The 21,872-nt window shown below is 36.9% G+C and overlaps 1 protein-coding gene and 1 long non-coding RNA gene across 11 annotated transcripts in view; both read left to right on the plus strand.

The window, feature by feature from the left end:
* The window catches only part of TPK1 (thiamin pyrophosphokinase 1), a 372,261-nt gene that overhangs the window by 304,406 nt on the left and 45,983 nt on the right, over positions 1–21,872 (plus strand). The gene's annotated exons all lie outside the window — the stretch shown is intronic.
* On the plus strand, positions 6,650–10,490 carry LOC146400109 (uncharacterized). The gene is made up of 2 exons (XR_014816200.1): positions 6,650–6,765; positions 7,058–10,490. It is a non-coding gene; the product is annotated as an uncharacterized LOC146400109 (long non-coding RNA).

Raw genomic sequence — 21,872 nt, forward strand, 5'->3', positions numbered from 1 at the left:
GCCTAGGTCACCTACTTCCCATTCTGCTGCTAGACTGGGTTAATGTGGTTATAAAAACTTTGCGGGAATTACTTATATTTAGCCCTTGCAATTTTGTAATTTTAACCATACTCAATAGGATGAGGGATGAGGTGTGCTTGGGGCAGGGAGGGGGGCGGGGGGTGGTACAGGAAGGGGTGGTAGTACAAAATGTGCTAATGCTCAAGCCATCCCAAATGGATTTAATTGAATTTCTTTTGGTCTTCCACTAAAAGGATTAGTTGCCCTTTGCTTCCTCAAGGAGCTTGAAAACTTTGTCAAGGCTGTAAAGTGCTGGGAATTCCCATTGTGGGTGCCTCGGAAACAAATCCAACTAGGAACCATGAGGTTACAGGTTCCATCCTTGGCCTCACTCAGTGGGTTAAGGATCTGGCATTGCCATGAGCTGTGGTGTAGGTTTCAGACGCGGCTTGGATCTGGCATGGCTGTGGCTGTGGCCAGCAGCTGTAGCTCCAATTGGCCCCCAGCCTGGGACCCTCCATATGCTGAGCCATGAGTGCAGCCCTAAAAAGCAAAAAAAAAAAAAAAAAAAAAAGACTAAAGTGCTATTTTCAGCCAATATCTCTTCCCCTTTCCCAGTCCCACATTCAAACCTGTTCCTACCTACAAAAGGCTGAAACCTCTGCCTCTCAGTATTGTTACATATGAGGGAGCAGACAAACTGCCTCCACCTGGGGTCCATGGCAAACCTATCTTTAGCCTGAATAAGATAACACTCCCACATACCTTCAGAATATTTGAAGGAGATGGTGGGTTGCTCTGTGGCCAACAAGGTCATTCTTGCTTTTACACGTTTTTTATTCTTCCTCCCGCTGGGAATGCTCATGCTCTCTCTCTCTTCCCTCCTCTTTCTTTCCCTTGTTCATCTTTTCCTCTTAGCCAACTTTTAAAGCCCAGCTCAATTTGACCTGAGCTGTGAGGCCTTCCCAGAGCAAGAAAGGGATTTCTCCTATATGGACTTCTTATTGTGTAGTTTCTGGAATACATAACATAGAATTTTACTACATACTGTGTTCGTCATACGTGTACAAGACCGTGTCTCCTTCCACGTGACTGTGGTGCTCAGCATTTGTCTAGTTAGGCTTGTAGAAATGAATGATCTTTACACTAATACGTCTTAGAACTTGGATTTTTTTTTTCCAATTATTTGAGAGGGAGAGACAATCTCTTCAAATGGTTATGAATTGGATATTTTGAGATTTCTGGGAAACTAAATGTTAAAGCCATTGGGCTAGCATGCCAATGACCAGTGTCTTATGCATTTAAATCCAACTTTAATGGATTTTGCTGTTTTACACTTCTAAAATAATTTCCTTAAAAATCATGTTTTCAAGCTTTAAAATGCTTTGAACATAGATATGTCATGATACTAGAATCCATTTAAATATACTTTAAGTAATAAAAGTGGGTTCTTACATTCATCAGCAGTTAGGCAAAATTATTGAAAAAAGTAATGGGATTTATGGTACATCACATCTAAAAATATGCCTATCTAGATAGGTGTCATCTCTTAGCAGTAACATACAAAATGAGATGTGCAGAAAAACTTGAAAAAAAAATCCCCTTTGTTCACATATTTTGAGATGTGACATAAGAGTGACTTATTCATGAGAATTTCATAATACATTAGTAAGCTTGCTCCAGGATATTTTTGAAAAGTAATGAAGGCTTAGGAATGCAAAATTTTTCTCCAGCCTTCTGTTCTGAGAAATAAATGAGGTGAGACTTTCTTTTATTTCAAGACTTTAGCTTTTCCTATCCATCATCTCATTTATCACTTCATCCTACAGATTTGTGTGGTCGCTTTTTCTTTGATGCATCTGCTCCAGCTCTTTAACTAGACTCCAAGTCCTCTGAAGACAGATCCAGGATTTTTTCATATGTTCACAAGGCCTGGCAGCAGAGTGCCCAGTGCAAAGTGTGTACACATGATAGAAGGACCAGAATTTGCCAGCAGACAAGGGGGAAAGTGGGAGAGGAAGGAGAATGAATGAACGACAGCCTGGATAGCACAACTGTCTGTACTGACGGTGCCCTGAGCTAGCAGCCCTCCATCAACAAGATCTCATCCACGCAGCCCTCTTATCCCAGATCTCCACTTAACGTTTACTGCAAGCCTCTTGGCTGCAAGACACCTTTCTCTGAGTATCTTCAGGGAATCTCATAGCCACAAATGCACATTACATGGAACCATGGCCCGATGAGTGCTGAATTGTTGTGATTTTGGTAGGAGTGTAGGGGGAAAGGCTGATTTTTTTTTTTTTTTTCTCAAGTAAGGAGTTGGCCTGAAAGAGCAAGGACATTCTGGCAGATCAAGGTCCAGGAATGTTAGACGGGGAGGTGGGAACAGGATGGGAGGTGCAGGGATGGGATGGCAGTTTGCTTTTGCTAAAACGAAAAAAGGCAGAACACAAAATAGCAAGGAATGGGTATTAAAACAACCAAGACTGAGGACCCTGATAAGCTGGCAAATGAGCTTGGACTTTACCTCACATAATGGGTATCCAGCATACAGTTAAGGAGAGTGACAGGATAATTTGGAGAGTTTAGTCTGGCAGTTTTGTAAAGGACATATTTGAAGGGATAGAACTGAAGGCAGGGAGACCAGTTAGCAGATGAGATGAGGTGAGGGGTTCAGTGGGCAGGATTTTTAGAATTGGACCTGAGGGAAGATTCAAGAAGGACTTTGGAGGTATAATGACACCTCTGTCTAAGAACTCTTTTTCAGAGTTAATCATATAGCACTTAATCATATAGCACTCCCTGGTTATACCCTTAGATGGCTCCCCATTGCTCAGAAAACAGAACACACACACACATCATTCACGGTCTATAAGGCTTTCCTCCCCCTTAGCTCTGAGCTCAGACCACACCCAGGTCAATCACAGTCCCCAGCTGGGCCTCTCTTCTAGGCTTAGCAATGCCAAGCCCTCTTCCTTCCGACTTTTTGCATATTTCCAGCTGTCCAAAATTCTCTCCCCTCAGCATTTTGCATGGTGAGTTCTTTCTCATTCTTTAGCTCTCACTTCCTCAAAGGGACTTCCCATGGAAAGCTTCTCTAATGTGGCCTCCCCAGATACTCTCTATTTATTAATTTGATAATTTCTTCCATGCCACTTATCTCAGGGTTAATTACTTCTTTATCATAGTTGTCTTTTACCTGTTGTATTATCCCCCACCCCTTACGAATGTATCACAGCAGCCCTTGAATTATTGAATTTGGTTTCTCATTGGCAGTGTCAATGTCCTTGGTGTCCTTGGTACATGGAGACTCCTCCCTCCCCCAAAATATATCAATATCTGTATGTGTGTGTGTGTGTGTATATATATATATGAACAAATGATAATAATTGTATGTAATATATAGAAGGTGAGTCAGAGGAAGAAGTAGAGAAAGAGCCAGAATTTGCACCTAATAGTACCTGATTCCAAAGTCAATTTTTGGCCACTATCCAAGGTACTTCTGCATCATTTTAGAGTAAATATATAATTTGTTCATTCATAATATAAGGCAAAGGCTAAAAGGTAGTTGATGACTTGGTATACAGACACTGTCCTCAAGAGAAAATCAGATGTAAAAATGAGTAAAAACATGTTTAACTGGCGAAAGAGATACTTACATGGAATGGAAGCATATATCTATAAACTATGATCACACAGATGTTTCACCTCTTAGATGATCAATCTGCAAATCTGGTCATCTTAAAGAAAGGGTCTTTCTCATTTTTTTCTCCAAAAGTACTTAATAGGCTATAACGGAAAAAAATAAAAATCATTATATTAGAAAAAAAAAATCACTTGAGAGAATGGCAGTTAAATAACCTCAATGCTGAGAAATTAGGTATTAACTACAATGTATTTCAGATAGTTACAGGGTCAGGGGCAACAACCAGGAGCTGAATAGACTCTTACTATTTATAAGGTCTTGTCTTTTGTTGTTGTTTTGTTGGTTTTTAAGTATTGACCAGGACCTCCTTATATTATTTGATTTGAGTGAAAATTCAAATACTAATAGATAAGTTGAGAAATTAACTATACATATTCAAACAAAGTGTCTCTGAAAGAAGTTAGAATAACAGTAAGACCATGTGTAATGAATGTACTAAATGGTCTTTGTCTTCTAAGCTCTTTTGACATCCTCATTTGTCTTAAGCCTAGACATTTTTCTTTTTAGTCAAAATTCCCAGTGTTTGTTCAGTATGTCTTCTCTTCCTTTCTCTCTTTCTTCTCCTGGTATCCCCATTGCACTTCCCATTTACATCACATTCCCATTTATTTCTGGTTGCCCCACAGTTCTTAGATACTCTGTTCTTTTTTGTTGGTTTGTGTTTTTATTCTCTTTGCTTTCCAGTTTTGAGAGGTTTCTGTTGGGATATCCTCAAGCTCAAGGATTCTTTCCTCAGCCATTTCCAGTTTGCCAAAAATCCCATCAAAGGCATTCTTCATTTCTGCAACAGTGTTTTCGATTTCTAGCACTTCTTTTTGGTTCTTAGAATTTTCATCTAAAATTTACATTGCCCATCTGTTCTTACATGCTGTCTACTTTATCCATTATAATTGTTAGCATACTAATCATAGTTGTTTTAAATTCCTGCTTCTGTCATACCTGAGTCTGTTTCTCATTCTTGTTCTATCTCTTTAAACTTTTTTTTTTTTTTTTGCCTTTTTGGGATACCTTGTGATTTTTTTCTTTTTTCTTTTTTTTTAATTTTATTTTCCCACTGTACAGCAAGGGGGTCAGGTTATCCTTACATGTATACATTGCAATTACAGTTTTTTCCCCCACCCTTTCTTCTGTTGCATCATGAGTATCTAGACATAGTTCTCAATGCTATTCAGCAGGATCTCCTTGTAAATCTATTCTAGGTTGTGTCTGATAAGCCCAAGCTCCCGATCCCTCCCACTCCCTCCCCCTCCTTGATAGCTGGTTATGATGTACTAGATAAAAGGAACTTCTGTAAATAGGCCTTTAGTCATGTGGTGGCAATGTGTGAGGAGAAAGGAGTGTTCTATAGTCCAGTGATTCAGCTCTTTTGGCGAACCCATGAACGCCACATCTGCTTCTCACCTGTCCCATTCCCTCCTTCCTTTTGGTGGGGGAGAATGGCTTACATGGGCTGGAGTTGGGCATTTCCCTTTCCTTGGTCATTTTGGCTCTGATAAAAAAAACTCAGCGGATTAGGCTCTGGTTAAATAGTTCCTCCCCAGGGCAGGTTTTGCTTAGAAGACAAGAGTGGTCTGGTGTATTTCAAAAAAAGGCATCTTTTCCCTTCCTCCTGGCAGGAGTGGGGAAGGAAACGGGGAGGATTCTCTGATATTTACCGTAGAAATATAGGTAAGCTCCTAGAAGTAAAACTCAAAGAAGTGTGGGGGCTCCCCGTGAATGGACCCCTTGGAGTTCTTATCTCTCGGGCTTGCCCTTACCGAACCTCCAGCCAGTAAGGAGGCTCAGTAAGGAAGCTCCAATGACAGCTGAGGATTTCCTGCCACAGCACTGCTTTCATGGAGGTTTCAGCCCAGGGGTTTCTGCTCTAGTAAGATTTGATTCTCTGTATTTGCCTGTTGGTCTCTCCAGTTCAGGGGCAGCGGTTTGCCCTGTGACCTCACCTCTCTAATGGATCTAAGGAGAGTAATTTCTTTTTCAGTTGATTGAACAGAGTTGAATTGGAGGGTTTTAAGCAAAGGAATCACATATTTGACTTATATTTTACAAGAAATACTGTAAAAAGACCTCAAGTCACGAAGTACCAATGTGTCAGGACTTTGCTGCATTTAGATTTGTTGAATTATTGAAAAATCATTATATTTTTTACAAGCCATAGCTCACTCTTTTGAGATGTGAGGGAATTAATGGGAGGTACTAGGCAATCTCTTGCTATGAGGCTGGTCAGGACATCTTGCACTGGGTTCCAGGGAATCGTGGGACGATGCTAACTGATTGGGAACACAGGTATCCCCAGATGGATATATTGAGGTTGGGAAGGGTATTAATAAGATGCAGAAGAATCCTGGCTTTCATTCTAAATCTCACCCTTTTATAAGATAAAAATCATTCAACAGTTGAAGAGTTGGGTAGCAAACTTTTTCATTCATTTTTAAATGTAATTGATAATAAAGGTGTTCCTCAGTGGCTTAGCGGGTTAAGGATCTGGCATTGTCACTGCTGTGGCTCCAGTCACTGCTCTTTTGAGGGTTCGATCCCTGGCTTGGGAACTTCCGCATGCTATAGGTGTGGCTACAAAAATCACTGATAATAAAAAGAAATCGTAAGGATGATTTGGGGTATTAAATGAATTCCTTACTCTCAATACAGAATCTGGTAGCTTCACTTCACACGTTGTCCTGGACACTGGTTTCTTGCACCTCGCCAGTCCACCATTCCTGAGTGGAGCTTCCATTCTACTGGTCTTGGGGTGCAGCTCAAGGTCTGTGCTGTTGGTGTACCAGGTAGCAGCATAGAAATTAAGGAACAAAAATATCAGCTGTCTTTATAAGGAAAGTTCCTTAGGTTGTTATGAAACCTCAGCATGTATCTTTTTAGCCAGAACTTTGCTCATGAACATACTCAGTTGTAAGAGAGACTGAAAAATGTTGTTATCTCTGTTCTCAGGAGCTATGTACCCAGATAAAAATCAGCAGTTCTGTTATCCTAGAAGAAGGGAAAATGGATATCACGGGACAATATGCAGTTTCTGTCCAGACTGCAAATAACATGGAGAATAGATGGTATTGTTTTGTTTTGTTTTAACTTCACATCCCCCAGGATCTACAGACTTGGGTCAAAAATGTGGGAGATGGTTGAGTAGTTGTTTAGTTGAACTTACAAATGTGTTCAGCATATTTTCCTACCAGTCGCAATTTTCATTATGCCCCTTGAGCCATGTGTTTCTAAATCCATCCTCTAATTTGAACTCAGATGGAATTCACACAGAGTATATAACTCACTACCAGACAACTGTTTTTGATCGGACTTGGGACAACCCAAATCTGTAACACTGGGGTTTGTATTCTGTTGCAGATCCACCACCATAGAATGAAAGGAAGTTTGTTTGGGAACACTGCTGATTAAAAAATAAGGGGTGCGGTGGAGTGGGAGGCATTTCATGCAGAGTCACTATATATGTAAGTAGGACTAAAGTAGAAAAGTGATGATTCGCCAAATCATGAAAGCCAAATTAAGCCCTGCTGACTGGAATGAGAGTCATGGTTTTCACTATGTTTTATACAAGTAAAGGTAGGAAGGAAGAAATTGGAGCCAGTTGACGTAAGAGCCTGATATTCTGAGTGGATATTTTAAATCACCCACTTGTTACTCAAAGACATGAATCTTTGTCAGATGTCTCCTCACACTTATTTCCCGCCCCCCTCTAAATTTAAGTATTAAGAAAAGATGGGGGGTAGGTTTCTCTTGTCCCTTGAATCAAAATGTCAGTTCTATCAGAATGTGAAAACTTTGACAAATGAGACTGTACCTTGATCAGCAGTTTCAACACAGGTACAGGGTTTTCAGGGACCAAGGCACTTCTCAACCTTCCATCATCTACAGTGAATGACCTGACAGTTACTTTGCAAAGTTTGGAAATTTAAATTGGGAAGAATGATAAAGAATATAGAAACCCAAAGTATGTAAATGAATTGGAAACCAAATGCTATTTTGTTTTGACACTTACTAAGAGAAAATGTTCATTTACCTGGGTTTGAATTTCTTTAGTTTCCATCACATATATATGTATGTCATGCAGGAGTCCCATATCACTCCATTTCTTTCCAATCTTTGTTTCAGAGCTATTAGAGCAAACTCCACACCCTAATTAGGTTCTAGGAATAATGGACATTTTCTGTCTTCTTCTCTACTTGTTGCTAGGAAAGCCACTTAAAACATGAAGAATGCATTTACATATCAATTTTTTCAGACACCTGATACATTTTCCCTTTTCTCCCCCTCACTACCACCCTTTCCATTTTAAAAAAAATTTTTTAGCTTATTATCATAATCACTTCATGAAAGAATATGCAAAGCTTGATTGATTTGATAGCTATTTCAGAAAACAGGGTCATTTAATCCATTGTGAAGAAACTACCAATAACAAATCTTGAATATGAACTGAGATGGTGACCAGTGGTCATGGAGGCCACATTTAATGAGCTTTCAAGGTTAGCCCTCCTTGGTTGCAAAGGAGGCAGGGAGGAGGGGACTGTCCTTTCCTACCCAGTGGCCTCTTTTCCTGAGATTTGTCAAGAGATGTCTCAAATACCAAAAACCATGAATTTTCATTCTGGTAGCTCTCTTCTGCTTCCCTATTCAGCATTCATTCAGCAGGTTGCCCTGGTCTGGCATCCGGGTTTGTATCTAGCCAAGGCTGTTTTTTCCTGCTTGTTAACTAGAAGCATGATGTATTACTTAATAAAACAGCTTCTAAGCATGCCTGTCTTTTAAAAATGTAATTACTTCCCTATAAAACAAACCTACCCACACCCTCCACACACACACTCCCATTCCTTTAAGATGCCCAAGGTGACACTCTTTACTGTGGTGGAAGGGTGAGCCAAGACACCCTTAGAGACACTTAAAAAAAGTGTTTTAAAGCCTCTACATGAGCCTAGTTTAGGAATAACAATCCGGTGACTGCAATCCCATTTTTTCAAAGGCTGCTTTAAAGAATTCATAAATATGTCTCTCTAAGGATGTTTGAAAAGACTAACTTAACATTTCAGGTAAATGAAGAATGGCTCTGGGAGGGTGGCAGAGAGAACATGAGGCTTCAGTAAAACAAGAAAAGGAAGGGATGTGGTTTCCTTTGATGCAATTCTTCCCCAGGCCTATGCATTGTCTGTCTGCATTCCTTTGAATTTTTAACTTGTTTGAACTATTCTTTCATTGCTGTTTTCAGCTATCACATTGATCTAGGAGAAGTGAGTAGGACAGTTAAAACCTCACTCCAAATTGGAACTGCCTCAGGATGGATGGGCAGTGATGGCAGAGAGGCTGAAGAGGAAGGGATGTCATTTCTTATTGACCAAGGGTGTGTCTGTCTGATTAGTCAAAGTACAGAAATAGAGGGCGTAGTGACTGAGGTGATGCGCCTCCAGGCCACCGGGACTCCTGTCTCAGACTTATCACCACTAGATTGTTGACTGCCTTCCAGACTCTACCACTGGAAACTCTGACTTTTCAGTTTGAGTCCGTTAACAAATATATTTTAGATCCAAGCCTTCTCCACAGCTCGGAGTTAATACATGTGGAACTCTAGGAATTTTCAGTCTAGGGGAAGGCCATGCATTTTTATGTGTAAGAATTTATGTTGTATGATTTCTTGCTTCAAACCAAAAATAAGACCTGAAATCAAACATGTGAGTAAACAAAACTAATCTTTATAAAAGATTGGATTAAAAACTCTATATGCTGACTACAAGAGGTCCATTTAAAATAAAGTTACCCAGAAAGGTTAAGTGTAAACTAAGTTAAAAGTACTAACAAGAGGAGTTCCTTTCGTGGCTCAGCAGTTAATGAACCCAACTAGGATCCATGAGGATACCGGTTTGATCCCTGGCCTCGCTCAGTGGGTTAAGGATCTGGCGTTGCCATGAGCTGTGGTGTAGGTCACAGAAGCGGCTGGGATCCCACATTGCTGTGGCCATGGTATAAGCCAGTGGCTGTAGCTCCGATTAGACCTCTAGCCTGGGAACTTCCATATGCCGCAGATGTGGCCCTAAACAAAGATTCTTACTAGACAAAGCTGGATTCAAGGTAAGCTATGCCAACAGAGATATGAATGAGGAATTTATAATATTAAAGGGCATAGTGAGGCTATACGTATATACTCAAACCCTATTGCACCAAAATCCATGAAGCATAAATTACAAGAAAGTGAAAGGAAAAAAGAAACACAATAGTATTATTACAAGCTTCAATTAACCTGTCAGTCTATGACAGATCAGGAAAACTAACCAAAAAGAGTGAAATATCTTAATTATAATTAGTAAGGTTTACATTATAAACATATACATAAAATATATGTGTATGTATATGAAATACACTATAAATATATGATGTGAATAGAATTATATATCAATTTTAAATCACCTTAGGAATTTACAAAATTGTTAAGTCACCAAAAAATTCAATTTCTACTCTGATGTAAAAATTACACATTATACATTCTGAACAAGTGCAATAAAACTAAAAATTGTAATAATTCATAAACTCATAATAACACATTCTGCAAAGTAAAAATTTACTTTCAAGCAACTCCTGAATCAAAAGGAATACTTAATGTATTTTAAGAATTTGGAAAAAAAAAAAAACCTGAATATCATAGAATACAGTAAAGTTTGCTCAGGAAAACATGCAGCTTTTAATACTTGCATTCTAAAAAAGAAAAAAAAAAAAGAATCTGTTTTTAACTCAAGAAGCTACAAATGGAATATGCAGTATGCTTAAAGAAGTCAAATGAAGGAAATAAAAATGATCAAAGGATAAATTAAAAATTAAAAAACTGTGGGAGTTCTCTTGTGGATCAACAGGTTAAGGATCCAGCATTGTCACTGCTGTGGCTCTGGTTACAGCTGTGGTGAGGGTTCCATCCCTGGCCTGGGAACTTCTGCGTGCAGCCAGTGCCCTCTTTCCCCCCAAATTATGTAACTGTTAAGCAGTCAAAAAATGGACTCTTAAAAGTAGCAAGAAACTACTGGACAGTGGAGCATCAAAAAACAAAAATGAGAAAGCACAAGTAAAATTAGAAATGTAAAACGGCAAGAGACTAAATGAATGATAAAAGTAATATGCAAATATCTATCAAATATATCTGAAGCTATAAGCATTTCAACAAGAATATGGCATCACTGATAGATTCATAGTGACTTAATGAGAGCAGAATCAGGAAGGAAATGGAGATCTATCCCTCTGCTGAGATTCCAGAATATCCTCAAAAGAATAGAAAACTATATTCATAAACACCTAATTAGATTAAAATATTTTCTTCTCATCATCTTGAAACGGCTACTCTTAGCATGATGAAGAAGGAAGCTGATATTGAGAAACAACTTTTTATTTGAAAAATAAACCCAAAAGTTGAATATAATTGAACTATGCAAAACGAAAAAATATACACCCATAAAGACTAAAAGTGGAGAAATATGTTTAATTAAAGTAGTAAGATTATGGGTGATTTTTCTTATTTTCCAATGTTTCCAAAATACAAAGGCAGAACAAAATAAGATATCTCCTTTATGAGTCCAAATTTTTTTTCTTTTTGGTCTTTTTAGGGCTACACCCATGGCATATGGAAGTTCCCAGACATATAGAAGTTTGCCAGATCCAAGCCGAATCTGTGACCTACATGGCAGCTCATGGCAACATTGTATACTTTAACCCACTGAGCCTGATGGAGGCCAGGGATTGAACCTGAGTCCTAATGGATACTAGTTGGGTTGGTTACCACTGAGCCATGATGACTTTCTCCTATTCAAGGGACAAAGAGTACATGCTCCCTATCATTAGCAAATCACAGATGGTATTAAATTATTCCTTCAAAGGCCACCTAGAACCATGTCCTTAGTTGAAGGCATGCTCTTGTGTTGTTACCACTTAAATACCAACTATTACAAAGGTCTTTATCCTCATAGGAAGGCAGTCATACAAGTACAAACTCAGTTTGTATATTTTGTGGGAAGTAGAGCCCATTTCTTAGTAAATTAACAGATCGTAATGAGTGAAATAATTATCTCATCCCTTACTGTGAATTAACCTTAAGTAGAATGAACCAAATGAGTACTTTGGACACTACTCTAGAGATGACAGACATGGAAGATGATTCTGATCTTGAACTTTTAAGCATTTTGAGATAACTGTCAGATACTTCAGTCTCACAGACAGTTAGAAAGGAGGAAAACTTTATACCAGGTATCTAAGGCTGTCTAAGTCTTCACATGGATAAAATGATTTATTTGGGAACTGGTAACTAAATTGCTCATTTTAAAATGTCTTGGGAATTTTTTGAGATTGGCAGTGGTACTTCTTATCAAAAGACACCATAGAAAATTCTTGATTGCTGCCTATACAGTGTTTCTGTGAGCAAAAGTTAACTATTTTGTGATAGAAAAGGGAGGATTGCTTCAGTTTGGGTTATATTTAGTGTGTCGTTATAACTTTTGGTCTTATTAATATTAGGCAATTTTGAATGGAGTACTTCCAGAAATTTTTGCACATCATTAAAAATTATATATCCTGCCAAGAATTAGATGAATTGATGACAACTTAGATGAAATATGACCTACTTTGCATATATATAAATATTTCAAATACTGTATTCAGATAGAAAAGTACAAAATTAAAAAAAAATTTACAGTACTTGTCTTTAGGAAGACAGTCTAGAACTTAAGGCAACACTACTTTTATTTACACAATTAGTAATCACCACAAAGTCTCTACATTTGGAATAAAATATTATATAGCACTTTGCTTCAAGAAACACGTATTACTCTATTAGTTTCTTCCTCCTTTTAAATAAAATCTTCAGAAATTTGATTTAGGTTTCTATGCCAGTTATAGCCCATCTCTTTGATTATGAGCTCCTACAAAGAAAAAAAATTAAATCAATGTTAAAAAACATTATATTTTGCAAAAATCGTTTTGCCACAGTAATAAAACAGTGCAGATATATGAAACATAGAAAATGGATGTGCTATCACAACCTAGCTGCCATAAGTAACTGCTTCATAAGATTTTACTCCAATCTTATACTCCATGTATACATTCTTTTTTCTCACATTATCATGCTCCATTATAAGTGACTGGATATAGCGCCCAGTGCTATACAGCAGGATCTCATTGCTTATCCATTCCAAAGGCAGTAGTTTGTATCTATTAACCTTAAATTCCCAATCCATCCCACTCCCTCCCCCTCCCCCTTGGCAAGCACAAGTCTGCACAAGTCTGTTCAAAGACTTGTACAAAGGCAGTAGTTTGTATCTATTAACCTTAAATTCCCAATCCTCCCACTCCCTCCCCCTCCCCTTGGCAAGCACAAGTCTGCACAAGTCTGTTCTCCATGTCCATGAGTTTCTTTTCTGTGGAGAGGTTCATTTGTGCTGCATATTAGATTCCAGATATAAGTGATATCATATGTTATTTGTCTTTCTCTTTCTGACTTACTTCATTCAGTGTGGGAGTTACTAGTTCCATCCATGTTGCTGTAAATGGCATTATTTTGTTCTTTTTTATGCCTGAGTAGTATTCCATTGAGTATACATGACTGGTTTAAGGAGATGTGGTATATATACACAAAAAAAGTTCTTAATGAACATATTCTTCTACCTTTGCTCTATCCACTGAAAAACTTATTTTATGTGTTATTTGTGTAATTAAATATATTGCCTTTTATAAATACTGATTTAAATTAATTTGGTTAATTTAAATCAGTAGCATCATGTTGTATAGACATAGCCTATGAAACCAGTTCCAATTTTATGTATATGAGGATTGTATCTGGTTTTTTTAAATTACAGTGTTACAGCCAAAACCCTTGTATGTATTCATGAGTGAATAGTCAAGAGGACCCAATGTCCAGAAGCAGGGTGGCTGGATCATGGGATCGATCTATCTATCTATCTGTTATCTATCTGTCTACCTATGTACCTACCTACCTACACATATATTCACACACATGCCAAAATAATTCAGAAAGAGAAAGACAAATACTATATGATATCACTCATATCTGGAATCTAATATACAGCACAAATGAACCTTTCCACAGAAAAGAAAATCACAGACTTGGAGAACAGACTTGTGGTTGCCTGGGGGGGCGAGGGGAAGAGTGGGATGGATTGGGAGCTTGGGGTCAACAGATGCAAACTATTGCTCATGGAATGGATTTACAATGAGATCCTGCTGTGTAGCACTGAGAACTATGTCTAGATACTTTCAATGCAGCACTACAGTGGGAGAAAAAATTTAAGTATACATGTATGTGTAACTAGGTCCCCATGCTGTAGAGTGGGGGAAAAAAAAGTGTGTTGGGGGAAATAACAATAAAAAATAAATTAAAAAAAAGTTTCCTGCCAATCTAATGGGGAAAATTGTCATTTCAATTTCATTATTAGGGAAGTTATCATTTTATTATTAGGGAAATAGAGCATCTTTCCTTATAATTACAGGCTTTGTAAATCTGTTTTAAAATGATCTTCTCTGTCTTTGTTGAATTGTTCATCTCAGTTCTGTGAACACATTTTTTTTTTCTATTAGGATTATTGAACTTACATGGATAGTCCATTTATGTGTAGTTTGTCTTCTAACATGATACATGTAAGTGTTCATTTATTTTACTTCAAAAATTGTTGAATTATTTTTAAAAGTGTTTTTGAAATGCTCAAATGTAGAAAAATAATGTAATTCTCTTTCACATTTCCGCCATCCAGAATTAGCAATTCTTGGTTTTATTCTTTTTTTTAACTTCAAGGAATAAAACATCACAAGAAAAGCCAGTCTCCTAGACCACCACTCCAGATCTTATCTTCCTAAGTGGCAAGGATTTTTTATATTCTTTTCAAACTTTTATGTACTTTTAAGTACCTACATATGTTTCTATAAACAATATATTATATTGCTTTTATATTTTTTTGTAAATAAGAGTAAATTTTATAGTATAATATTTAGACTTCATTACTGAACATTTTGTTTTTGAGATTTATACATGTAGAATGTATAAATTTAGCTAATGTTTAATTTTTATGCACTCAGATTTAGTAGTCTTTTATGCCTTATCTTGTAATAGACTTCATTCCTGTCAAAATCATAAAATTATCCAGTTATTTTCTTTTTTTTGGTCATATTTTAAAATTTGATGTGGATCATTTGAAATTTATTTGAAGATGAGAAGTAATGTATCATAATATACTAAACATCACTGAATTATATACTTTATTTTTTTAATTTCCCCAATACATTATTTTTTTTCTACTGTACAGCATATCATAATATACTAAACATCACTGAATTATATACTTTATTTTTTTAATTTCCCCAATACATTATTTTTTTTCTACTGTACAGCATGGTGACCCAGTTACACATACATGTATACATTCTTTTTTCTCACATTATCATGCTCCATCATAAGTGACTAGACATAGTTTCCAGTGCTACATAGCAGGATCTCATTGCTAAACTTTAACATGAAAAAGAAAAAAAAAAAAAAAAAAAGAAGTAAAACAAGTAGGGAATCAACCCAGTTTTCTCTTCCAAATTGCTGGCTGGTTTGCTTGTAACTCATTCATCAATCAATTATATGCTTATTTGTTGAAAATACTGCTTTTATCAAACATGCAATATCCAAGTACATGTGATCGATTTTTTTTGTGATTTTTTTCCTATGCATTTTTCTTAACTCTATTCTGTTTTTAACCAGTATAGCTTAAGTTTATATTATTATTCCCCTCACATATTTTCCTTGATATTCTGTGTATGCTTTCAGTGAGCTTTGGAATTGTTTTGTCATATTCCTAAAAGAAAATCTTATTTTTATTGCACTTTCACTGAATATATAACTTAAATTTTTTATTCTTTTAATTTATTTTCTAGGCACATATTTATTTACATCTTCTTTTATGCCCCTGTAGTAAAATTTTACAACTTCCTTCATATAAGTTTACTACATTCCTTCTTAAGCTCGTGTCTACAATATTTTTGTTGCAGTTGAGTGTAAAATTTTACCTTTCATTGTATTTTTGTATTTTTATCGTATTAATATTTGTATATTATATAACTTTATCAAACATTCCAGCTGTTTTCAGTAGTTTTTCATGGATACTCATAGGTTATAAGGGTTTATTTGTCAATGTATATCTTCTTTGCTAAAATGTTATTCAGATCAGTGGTTCATCTGGGGCAGTTTTGCTTCCCATGGGATCATTAGCAATGTCTTGAGCTATTGTTGGTTTTCACTACCAGGGATCTGTTGGCATCTATTGGGTGGAAATTGGGAAGGCCGCTATTCCTCTGGTGCACAAGACAGTCTCTTGTTATTAGTGAGTTGTAAGAGTTCTTTATATATTCTAGATACAAGTTCTTTTTCAGACATAATGTTTTACAAATATTTTTCACAGTCTAGGGCTACTTTTTAAATTTCCTAAGTCTCTTTTGAAGAGCAAAAGTTTTAACTGTAATGAAATCCAAATTATTGATTTTAAAAAGTTTTTATAATTCATGCTTTCTGTGTATTTAAGAAATCTTTCCAACCCAAGGTCATTAAAATATTTTTTGTATATTCTTCTATGTTTCATAGTGTTTACTCTTACCTTTAAATGCATGATCCATATCAAATTAATTTTGGCAAATGGTGAGTTAAGGCTTGATGTTTCTATTTTTTTTAACGCCTTTCCTATGGTTCCAACATCCCTTGTTAAAGATTATTTCCTTTCTTCACTGAATTGTCTTGAAATCTTAGTTGAAATTAATTATTCATAAATGTGTGGATCTCTTTCTAAACTTTACATTCTGTTCCACTGATCTATCTGTAATCCAGTGCCACAATGCCTAGGTTAGTGAAGCTTTGTAATACGTCCTGGAATCACTCTAACTTTGATTTTTTTAACAATATTGAATCTTCACCAGGTATCTCTCCATTTCTTTAGGCTTTGTTTAATTTTTCTCAGCAGTGTTTTCTAGTTTTTAGTTTAAAACATATAATTTTTTGTCAAATTTATCACTAATTGTTTCATTCTAAAAAATCATTTATTTATACATATGTTTTTTTTCTACTGTATAGCATGGTGACCCAGTTACACTTACATGTATACATTCTTTTTTCTCACATTATATGTTCCATCATAAATGACTAGGCAGAGTTCCCAGTGCTACACAGCAGGATCCCATTGCTAATCCATCCCAAAGGCAACATTCTGCATCTATTTACCCCAAGCTCCCAGTCTCTCCCACTCCCTCCCCTTCCCCCTTGGCAACCACAAGTCTGTTCTCCAAGTCCATGATTTCTTTTCTGTGGAAAGGTTCCTTTGTGCCATATATTAGATTCCAGATATATTTCTTGAGGTTATCTTAAATAACTAAAAATTTTCAGGTCTTGGGCTTAATACGATATTAGCTCACATCAAAAAAAAATCAGAAGCATTTTAAAATTTTCTGGCTTTTGCAAATTTAGAGAAATTAACCAGTGGAATCGTTGTGCTCCAAATGCTTTCCTCCTTACTTCTCAGTCAAATGCTACCCATCCACTTGAGACTGTGGGAAAGACTTTTCCTCCACCCTCTTAAGTTCCATGGCAAGACGTGAGAATTAAACTGACAAAAGACAGGTGAACAGGAGAAAAGCATACAACTTTTATTTAATGTTAAGATTTTTATGTATACATGGAAGCTTTCATACATAAGAAATGAAGACCCAAACAAGCAGATAGGCCTGAGAGCTTATATACCATTTTAACAAGAATGATAAATTGTGGAGATATGTCAAGACAAAGGAAAAAGGAGTCTAGGCTAGGGGGTGATAAATTGTGGGACAGTAATTAGGAAATATACTAGGAAACTAATGAGATAGGGTTTTATGTTAGTAGGTTTTGTTAGTAGATTATCTTGGCATTGACTCCTAGTGTTTGATGATAAGAATGGTGTTATTCTCTTCTCAGTACGGGAAAGGACCCTTTCTCATGGGAAATTTTATGCCCTGCTTTTAGGTTAAAAATGGCAGAGGAGGGGTATTGCGAGCCATTCCTGGATTTTCTGTTGTTCAATTGCCATCAGCTCAAAAGTAGCATATTTTTACATGGTGTGTTCTGATTCCCTTCACGATGTGGCTCTTATCCATCTTACTATATGTGATTTTCCTATACAGTGTCAATATAGTGAATTTGAAAGCAGTTATTCTCTCTACAATTCATTAAATATACTGCCAGTGTTCATATGTATACATACATAGTCATTATTTCTTAAGTCTGATTAAACTTCCCATGAACTTATGCTTGTCTCCCCCTTCTATGTTTCATGTATCCTGAGTTTTTTGGGTTTTTTTTAATATCACAGAGCATGATGCATTATGTGCCTTGTATAGAAGGCAGGAAACTCAGTCACTAGTGCTTGGGTGTTTAAAGATAGGTTTCCATAATAAAGCTTAAAATATAATTATTTTTCTCAGGTAGATAAATCTATACTTTAGGATAGATATTCCTCATAATGCTTCTGGGCTGTTTAAAGATGATCTGACAATTTATTGATGGTCAATTACTGAATCACGCTTTCTCTAAGACATAGGAAATGGTGAAATAATATCAAAATAAAAAATCAGAGCAAGACTAAATGTCAAGACCCCCGGAATTTATTAAAGTTTCCGAAAAGGCTTTGAACTTGAACCAGGTGTGATGAAACATACCAGCTATGCATATAATTCACTTCACGTAGAAATATATGTGCCCTGAGAATTGGCTTATGCAGTTAAAGTTTTGGTATGTTTACTACTGGAATGGACTTAGCTGCGAATAGGATAAGACATCAGGATCTTATTGAAAAACAATGGAAAAAGAATAAAAGACTTAGACCTGGAGAAACTATCCTGGCAAAGAAAACCTATATCATTTTTAACACTCTGAAGGGCCAGAAAATGACCATGATAGATTAGCTGGCTAGATGAACATCCAGGAAAGCCTGCATCTCTTGTTGGACATGGTCATCTTCCAGCAGAGCCAGGCCACGTTAGGGGTTGGGATATGGGAGTCTACAGGTCTGGATCTGGATGCAGGTGTACAGAGGGATCAGAAACTACATGTGTAAGGTGTGTGTCTCCATCTCACAAATTTGTATACTAAGGAAATCAGTTTAAAAGTGAGATTGAGGGCAAATTTTAAATAGAAAAAAAAAAAAAGAGTAGAAAAGTATAAAGGATTGTCTCCATAAGAGCTTCAGGTCATTTTAGCTCTTGCTGATGATGGCAGCTCCTTTCCTATCCAGCTAGACTGGTCTCCCTTGCTGGGAGCAAGCAGAGGACATCCTTAGGTGACCTAAAATGTGGTACTCAGTGCCTGAGGATAACTTTGGCCTCTGGTGTAAAAATTTGCTGGTCAGGGTATCAGTTGCACCAAAAGACTAGAATGATGCTACAGAAGTTGGCTCCCCAGAGGAGAAGAAACCAGGCCTGTGAATTTTGTCTTTGATATTAATGAGGAACAAGAAAAAGTAGTAGTACAGTATTTCATATCTGGAAATAATTGATTTATCAGAACTCTGAAAAGTCTCTGAAATACAACAAAATATATTACTAGAGATGGTGCTTTATCCCAACGAAAAGGTTCAACATACCTTTAATTCTTACTAAAATTTTCTCTACTTTCTGTCCATGATGTTATGTATTATATTCCAAAGAATGCGCTAAATCATGACTTTTAAAAATAAAATGATTAAAAAATTATGCTGGTAACATTATACTAGTAGACTATATATTGAGTTAGACTTTGGATTTCTTCTCTAAAAAGTATAAGCTTTTGTGATACAGTGCTGATGAATTGCTTCCAGCCTGATGGCTGCTGCTTGAAGTGAAGGGAAGGCATGAGGAAAGCCAGGCAACCACTCTCACTTCCTTGGTAACAAGCTCTTATATCAAAGAAGGATGAATTGCAAATAGATGACATAACAGTAGAACACTGCCTTTCGTGTTTTACTAGTACCTTTCTAGAGGATTATCAAGGTTTTCTGGCTTTTAGAAAATATTCTCAGGTCATAATTTAAAAAATCAGTTTTGAGGCATTCCCAGGTGGCTCAGTGGTTTAAGGATCCAGCATTGTCACTGCTTCGGCTCAGGTCACTGCTGTGGCTTGGGTTCCATCCCTGGCCTGGGAAATTCCACATGCCATAGCCAAAAAAGAAAAAAGTAAAAGAAAATAGTTCCCTTGTGGAACACTGGGATAAGTATCTGGCATTGTCACTGCAACAGCCCAGGTAGCTGCTATGGTGTGGGTTTGATCCCTGGCCTAAGAACTTCCACATGCCACAGGCATGGCAAAAAAAAAAAAAAAAAAAAAAAAAAAAAAAAAAAAAATTCAGCTTTGGATTTTATTTCCACATCACCATATATTTTGAGTCCATTTTCTTACTAGTGGTTTAGATTATTTTTCTTCAAGGCCAATTGGGTGTCAACATTTTATTTTAGTTGCCATTTGAGGTGCAGTTTTCATACACTTAATAAGCTTTTTAAAATTTATTCTCATCCATTTAGAAACCTGCCTAGTATGAACTATCAAGTGGTGGCTGTTTTCCAGTTCTACAAAGTTATGAGCCTGTTTTTCAAATTATTTGTAAAATAAACAAACACTGACCTCTGAGAATCAGCTATTTATATTTTTTGTTGAGCAACTGGATCGCTTCTCTCTTCCTATAAAAGACCCAAGCTAATTTCAAGACCAAAATCTTTATCCCAGACATTCTCCACTCTTGACCCCTAACTCCAGCCCCATTCCATGATGAAGCAAAACTCTTTGGGCAACCAAAAAATAGCAGGAAAAAATACTTCTCTTTAGAACCTTAACAACAGTCTATGGATAGTCAATTCTCTCTCCACAACCCTCGACACACACACGTGTATATACATGTGGGATTAACTCATTTTCTCCTGATATATCCTTTTTCAACCCCTCAAGAACTCAGGAATTTTGGCCAGGTATTTTGAGTCTGATTTATGAACTCTTCTTTGTCTGGCCAGGTGCTGGCCATACTCCACAATTCATAACCTGTCACCAGGAGTAATGGTCCATTTCCAAAGGTGAAGCGTGACAGTTCTCTCTGTATGCATCAGATAAACAGGCCCTGTGGCTGCTCAGTGACTGTCTGAAGTCAGCTGGGGAGCACATGAACCTTTCAGCACACCCCCGTTTTCACCATGTTTTTTTTTTCTTTGTTGTTCTTAAATTTTCTTTATAAAACGCCAACCTGATCAATAACACAACATCCGACCCCTAGTGAGCAGATTGTTCAACATCCAGAGAAGATGAGTGGGTTGTGATACCTAGTGAATTTTAGAGCATTTCACCCTTCAGAGCTTTGTCATATAAAACGCTCTTCAGAGGGTGTAATGTTTCACTTAAGCAAGATGAGTAAGTGTGATCTGCTCTATAACACCATGCCTAGAGTCAACAAAACTGTATTCTGAACTTAAAATTTTATTAAGAGGATAGATCTCTTTTTAAGTATTTTACCATAAACAAAAAGGAAGAAAAAAGGCAAGAAAGTTATTGGGATTAAGAGGAGAATTTGGTTTGGTTTTGTTGGTTCCTCAACAGCGGAAGCTTTTTCTGTAGCCCTTGATGGTAATGAATCTCATGGCTTCCATTGACAGCTTTTTCCTTTTCTCCTATTCTAGCATAAGACTACAGATAAACTTCTGCATTCTAAGTTTTAGGAACTGGAGGCTTTGGGAACAAGATCTAAAATAGATAAGCTTTAAGTGCCAGGCTCCGTTTTATTTCATTTTCATGAGTTCTTTGTGTATTCTAATGGATTATTTCTGCAGAGATATACAATTTTTGTTTTGCAAGGTTGGGGCAGTGTGGCATGAGGCACTCAGTAAATTTGGGCAATCCAGCCAGCTAAGCAGGGGCACAGATCTCTAGATGATCTTGAGTAGGTGCATGGTAAGAGTGGGCACATGAAAATGACCAGACACCAAATGCTGCCAAGATAAGTCATTTTGCAGTCAGTATGAGGACAATGCATGTTTAAAAGTGGATCTAGAAATTCCCATCATGGCACAGCAGAAATGAATCTGACTAGGAACCGTGAGGTTGCGGGTCCGATCCCTGGCCTCGCTCCGTGGGTTAAGGATCCGGCGTTGCCATGAG

This window comes from Sus scrofa, chromosome 9, assembly GCF_054392235.1.
Source record: "Sus scrofa isolate SSC_HxYL_T2T_F1_AM1 chromosome 9, Sscrofa_HxYL_maternal_Yorkshire_Landrace_v2.0, whole genome shotgun sequence".
Lineage (NCBI taxonomy): Eukaryota > Metazoa > Chordata > Mammalia > Artiodactyla > Suidae > Sus > Sus scrofa.